This window comes from Sorex araneus, chromosome 6, assembly GCF_027595985.1.
Source record: "Sorex araneus isolate mSorAra2 chromosome 6, mSorAra2.pri, whole genome shotgun sequence".
In the NCBI taxonomy this organism is placed as follows: domain Eukaryota; kingdom Metazoa; phylum Chordata; class Mammalia; order Eulipotyphla; family Soricidae; genus Sorex; species Sorex araneus.
In genome coordinates this window covers 17986677-17993595 of record NC_073307.1, presented here as the reverse complement: position 1 = coordinate 17993595, position 6919 = coordinate 17986677, and the positions used below count along the sequence as shown (strand labels likewise).

Sequence of the window (6919 nt, the reverse complement as noted above, 5' to 3'; positions counted from 1 at the left end):
TTGGGATGGGAGATGCATGCCAAAAGTAGATAATGGACCAAACATGATGACCTCTCAGTGTCTGTGTTGCAAGCTATAATGCCCAAAAGTAGAGAGAGAGCATGGGGAATATTGTCTGCCATGGAGGCAGGTGGAGGGTGGGAAAAGGGGGGTATACCGGAGACATTGGTGGTGGGGAATGTGCACTGGTAGAGGGATGGGTGTTTGATCATTGTGAGATTGTAACCCAAACATGAAAGCTTGTAACTATCTCACTGTGCTTCAATAAAATTTAATTTTTTAAAAAAAATTAGAAAAAATAAAGTATGTGTCTTATTGATAATAGTTAGGTCTTCTTTTTATTTCCAGCATAAAAATGTCTAACTTAACTGGAGACTTGTTCTATTTATTTTTAATGTAGTAATTAATAAAGTTAGGTTTATATCTACTATCTTTATATTTGTTTTATATTTATTGATTTACATTTATTCATTACGCCCCTTTCCTCTATTTGTCCTTTCTTACTTCCTTTTAAGCCAATCAATACTTAGTGGGAATTGAGAATTGGCTTCACTCAGAGGAACTTGGGGGCTACTTCTGGTTCTTTACTTGGGGGTCATCCCTGCAGTGCTAGGGACCATGTGGCACTGGGAATTAAACCGAGGCTGTCTATATTTAAAGCCTGCTCTCAGTCCTTTGTCTACTAGTTCTCTCCATACTTGGTCAAGGTGTGTTAGAGAGACAAAGCATTTGGCCACTGCAACCTATGACAATCTCCTTTTAATGTCCCACCTCCACTGTCTTTTGTAAGACTTTACGCAATCACTTCCTTTCTTTAGCTTCATTTTCTCATCCACACAATAATTGCCGATATTTCTCCTCTCTCAAACATTGGAAGCAAAATAAATGTTCCTTAAAAGATGAATGAATAAATTAGAAAGATTCAAGTAATGAAGCATAACACGATAGTGAAAAGAAAGAAAAAGTACGTAGTTCAAAATGCATATATTCCAAAAACAGAATGTTGACAAAACAAAGCAATTTGAAATTGACCGTGCACAATATTATACTACGTCAATTAATTTTAGAATTAAATAATAACATGATACATCATTAACAGAACATTTAAAATATGATAGAAGGTGGGTGCGGACTGGGAAGTGGGAAGAATTTATAGGAGACTTTGTCTTTAATACATGTAATGTTCTGCTTTGTGAAAAACTATGAGAAGTGTTGATCCAGTGCTTGGCAGACTTGAGTGTAGATTCTGCATGTAGAAGACCTGAGGTTAATCCTGGCACTGCACTGCCTGGTCTTTCAATCACTGACAGTAGTGGCCCCCCAAGCACTGACCCAGAAAAGACCCCTGAGCATTATGAAATACTTGCTCCCACCCCCAAAACTATATATTATTTTTACTAACAATAAATGACACAATTCATTTAATAAAGTTGAGTGGCAGAGGAATGGGCAGTTGTCACTGTGTATGCAAATGTTTAAATATGCTTCAATGTATCAAAATAACACCAATAACTATCAATTCAATATTATTTACCATGTTCCAGTCACTCATCCAATGACTGAACATATCAACCTGTTTAATCTAAGTATCATCTACTGGAGGGTTCGTAACTGGAATGATACAATTTTGGAATGTGGAATCACAGTGGAGGCCATGGTGTCAAGCAAAAGAGAAAGAATTGCAGAAAAGTCTTAATAGGAAGGGAGACATTCAGAAATGAGCTTTTGGAAGGGCAAGGAAAAACTGGAAGATTGGAAGCAAGAGGCCACAAGTAAGTTCTGGGCCATGAAGCTGCCTTGCAGAGCAGAGGAAATGAGAGACAGGAGGGAACTAGGTGGAGTTGGACTAACAGTGTTTGAGGACTGAGCAAGTGTTTTGTATTTGCTAATTTACTGTTCCCCAAAGCTCTCAAGGGTAAACACTATGCTAGCCAGTTGTTGATGTGGACAACGTAACTCTGCTCTCTGAGATCTGGTTTGTGGTGGTGAATCCTTTTCTGGAAAGGAAAACAGAATGGGATTTACCTTTTGTCAGCAGTCTCTTTCCAACTTGCAGAGTTTCTGAGAACTTCCCTGCAATGACCTAAAAAAATCTTTCTTGCTGCTAAATATAGACTAGTGAAATTACTCATTATTAGATAGTTCTTGCCTTAAAAAAATCTACAGATAGATTCCTGGAATGGTAGAGTAGGGATGAAAATAGCTTCATTTCTTTTAAAAATAAATGGGATTTAGAGGTGGCTAATGCAGTCAAGTTTCACAAGGAGAGTTAACCCCTGGGCTGTCTCTCTGCTTAGGGACACATAGGGAGTGAGGTGCTGTTTCCAGATGGAGGTAGGTATCTTAAACGTTATTTTCCCAGTGCACAACTCCTTTCAATGCAAGAAACTTTCACATTCCCTCTTATAGATACATTTATAAAATATGTATACATAATACATTTATATAATACATAATACATTTATACAATCACACATTTACTGATAATAAATCATAACATATAAGTGTATTTTAAAACATATTTTCAAGATCTGTTGTGACCCCCACATTTAGTTTGTGGAACGATATGGGATCACAAGCCACAGTTTTAGAAGCTGGGTTCAAGAGGTTTCTCTGAGCCGTGACTGTCTCCAGCCAGCAGGGGAGCCCATCAGAGGACCAGGCCTGGGTGTGGATGGTGGGGCAGGATCCCGCTCCTAAATTGCTGACAGCTCAGAAACAAATAACAACAGGGCATAGGAAACCTTTATTGCTTTTGCTCATAAAATCTAGTTTCTTTTAGCTTGCATGCAACACATTCCAGGAAACAGCTGGGTGGACATGTAGGAAATCGAGAGGGTATGTCTGCAATAACCTGACATGAAAAATGGGCTCTATGGTATACATACTCATGTACTGCCCTGGGGTGGCATTTTAAATAGATGGGTGATTACTTCCGGTGCAGAGAAACTGATTAGAACAAGTCCATAGGGTTGCCAATGAGGAGAAGTGTGACATAATATCACTATGACGAGAAGTTCTATTTGTTGAGTGCTTATTGTGTATTAAGATGAAGTAGATGGAGAAGAAAAACAGTGGTTTTATAGACGAGTCTCAAGAGGCAAGTCACTGAAAGCAGATGCTCCCGACTGTCGGCACTTATTAGCGATGATCTAGTTGCTTCTCATCAGGACAAATAGACAGTGATAAATAGCAGCAGGGATTTATGAATTCTACTATTTTAAATAATTCTCCCAAGCAATGTGGAGGAGACCCATTTCTTCTACGACCATTTACACCAACATCTGCCTCTTGCTTGCTCTCCATCACACCAGGTGTTATGTGCTCTTACACAGCTGTGCTTTTTCATTCCTCACGACAATCCATGAGGCAGGCACTAGGTTAGTGCCCACGTTAGAGAGGAGGGAAATGAGGCTGAGGAATGTGCCAGGAACCCACTCCCATGTGCCAGACTGTCATCTCCAGGATCAAAGCTTCTCAAATCCAAGTCAGGCATGGGTCTTATGACTGAAGACTTCTGTGTGATGGATGCATCCATGGGTTAGCATCTGGACACTATATCTAAAAAATCTATTTATACTCATCGAATAATGGCTTGCATTTATTGAAAATATCAAAATCATGTAAAATTGGCATCTTTTCTGGGAAGTCTGGAGGGCTGTTAGTTTTAGGCTTACATGAGGTTAAGCCTAAAACTAACCACCTCTGAACCATGTGTACCACCTCTGCTCCGTCTTAAGCATCTCTGTCTCAGTTTCCATAGTTTCCATAGAGCAGGTTTCTTCCGTCACTAATACTAAAATTTAGAGCCAATTCTTCTCCTACTTAAGAATTCTTTGGCTGTTCCTTGTATTCAGAGTAAAATCCAGAATCCTTACCATAGTTTCTGGGTTGTTCATGGTCTGGCCACAGCCTGCATACTTCAGTCTCACACCAAGAATAATTTTAAATATTTAAAACATAATTTAGGGCCAGCAATGTAGTTCAGTGGTAGAGCACATGCTGTGCATGTGTGAGTCCCTGGGTTTGATTTATGACAACTCAAACAAAACAAACAGAACTAAAAATAGCATCCACTCCCCCAAGCAAATCCTTAAAATTCTTTCATTTGTTGTGATGTGCATGGGAGTTTGGAAAGTATACTTTCCTACTTTCTGCCACTTGATACTCAAAACAACATACAGGGCAGGCAAGCAGGTGTGATCATCACGGAATTTTAAGATAAACTCAATTTTAGAATACAAAATGCAAATAGATGAACAGAAAAGTTTAAAGATAAACTTGCACCTCCAGGTCCCCCTATTTTTATTTTGCATTTGTTTGGTACATTGAAGACATTAGCTAATCACTATTTGTAATTAGTGTTGCTGAGGTTCAGACTTTACCCTGAGTTTTATAGTTTTGACCAACTATCATATTTCTGTTTCAAGATTCCCTCCAGGAAGCCACGTGACACTTATTTGCCATGCCTTTGCTTTCTTTGAGTTAGGACTGTTTCTCAGATTTTTCTTTTCTTTACTTTTACAATTTTGAAGAGCCCTGGTTAGGCATTTCCCAGGTTGTCCATCTGGGAAGAAGTAAGAAGTGTCCTTCTCATTGCACGACACCAAAGTGCTTTGTCACTTTAATAAGCTGGCTTAGGTGTGGCTGTCAGGACTCCACTGTCAAGTGACCTTTTCCTTTCTTGCCACATCATGTTCTTTGGACATAAAGAGTTCACATGGGTATGCACTGTGGCCCATGCATGCATAGGGAGCTATGTTCTTCCTTCTTGAAACCTCTACATAGAATGTTTAGAATTCTTCTGTGTGCATTTGATTGTTTCTACGGTTTATATGTTCATTTGGGGAATAGGTTCTTCCAAGCAGTACTCAGGGGGATTGGGGCCTCACTGGTGGTTTTCAGTCAATTTCAGCCAGTTGATCCAATTTAGCATAAGGGCCCGAGAATGTGATGCTTGCTGGGGTCTGGGATGCTGGGGAAACCCAGGGCACTCTGGAGATATTAGAGGCCTCCAGACCCACACCTGATGGAACTCAGGGGGCCTCCGGAGTTGCGTGAGGTGATGCAAAAAGGCCAAGTGGTGCCAGAAAATGAACTGAGGTGGGATACATGCAGGTATTCACCCTGGCCATTCTATTATCTCCAGGCCTTATATATTCATTTTTAATAATTATTTATCAGTATGAACTAAATGGGCAGAGTCTCTTGTCCGAGTGTCTGGCTGTCTTCTCTGGGGCCCCTCGGAGGGGGTGGGCTCCAGCTTCCCTCCCCACCCCGAGCAGAGCTCTCATGGCCGAAGACCTCTGGAGCCTAGCCACAGCCATGCTCAAGGCCCCTCTCCACACGTTCGGACGAGCCTCACGCATGAAGGTACTGGCAGAGGAATCCAGGTGTGTGGGACCCGGGGCTGAGACCTCCAAGCCTGCTCGGATTGAGACTGGGCCTCTTCCCCCCAGATTTCCCATTTTCAGTAGCTAGGTGGTCACACCCAGGGACTGCCCCCGGCGCTGTGTAATCCCACCAACAACCAACATCCAGAGACTTAAAACCAAGCTCCCGAAAGACATTTTATAGCCTACTTCTCCATCTGGGAGAACCTGGCAAGCTGCTGAGAGTTTTCTGTCCACATAAGAGAGCCTTGCAAACTCCCCATGGTGTATCCATATGCCAAAACCAGTAACAATGATGGGTCTTATTCTTCTGACCCTGAAAGAGCTCCAATGCGGCATCATTGGGAAGGACAAGTAAAGAGAGGCTTCTAAAATCTCAGGGCTACATTATGGAGACATTACTGAGACTGCTTAAGAAATTCGATGATCAACGGGATGATGATGATGAACTAAATGACTAATAATTTTATATGTTTGGTTATAGTCCAATACTAGTTATGATGATGATGATGATGATTATTCTCAAATCATTCCTACTTTTGATCACTGGGAGCTCTTTCAGTTGCTATGTGCTTTGACAGGGTCATCTTATATCTAGGATATTTCTATTGGTTTTGTTAATGGTTAGTGATTTTTCCAAGCAGTATTGCTTCTTATCTTTATTGGGGAAGGATATTAGAAACCAAGATCTGGGCACTGGATATATTTGGTGCTACTCGGGTGTCTTGCCCCTAAGTCTACCCAGCTGAAGCAGTGGATGTTCCTATTTTTATGCTGAAAAGCCGTGCAGTTCCAGGAGCTTCTTGTCACTCTTGATGAAACCTAGAACTTTGTGGTCTCATTGCTTTGAACACCTCTCTCACTTTTCTATGTAGTGACAAGACTTCTGTGGTCCATCTTGTGGTTTTCTCAGAAATACTCACTTTTCTTCATTCAAGATAATGCTTTTCCCTCTGAGTCCTCCATTATACTTCACTCATTATCATAAGGAATCTTTTCCAGTTTAGATTAGAATTTGTTAACCTATGCCTGTTGGGTTAACTTATGTTGCTCATCTAATTCATCTAGTGCATGTTCAGTAAATGCTGACTGAATGATTTGCACATAGATGGGACTGAATTAAATTGCAGCATGGGGAAATAAAAGAAATATAATGAACGGTCATTACCAAGGCTTTTAGAATGCAGTTCCTGAATTGCTGTGGACATGACCTTAAAGAAAATGTCCATTAGGTTTGTCATCTGCTACCTTGCCAGCAGTCAGCCAATGGAGAACATTTGGGAGGGGAAGGGGATATAAGTGAGAAAAAAAAGAAAAGAAAAAAGTTTAAAAAAAAAAGAAGTATAATGAGACCTAAAATATTTCCTCAGCTTCACTTCCTCTCCATGCAGAGAATGCTTTCTGTTAATGAAGATAAAGGGCACATCATGTGTAGAGGACAGAGTTGTATGGACCTTGAACGTCATAGAGGGAAAGTTTGCCTGGTCCTACAGTAGCTTTCCTGAAACACTACTATGTATTAGCAT

General features: G+C 40.6%; 1 non-coding gene across 1 annotated transcript; it reads left to right on the top strand.

Annotated features, from left to right (window-relative positions):
• Positions 1-6551: 6551 nt before the first annotated feature.
• LOC129406351 (small nucleolar RNA SNORA32) lies at positions 6552-6672 on the top strand. Its single transcript, XR_008630957.1, has one exon. It is a non-coding gene; the product is annotated as a small nucleolar RNA SNORA32 (small nucleolar RNA).
• The last annotated feature ends 247 nt before the right edge of the window (positions 6673-6919 follow it).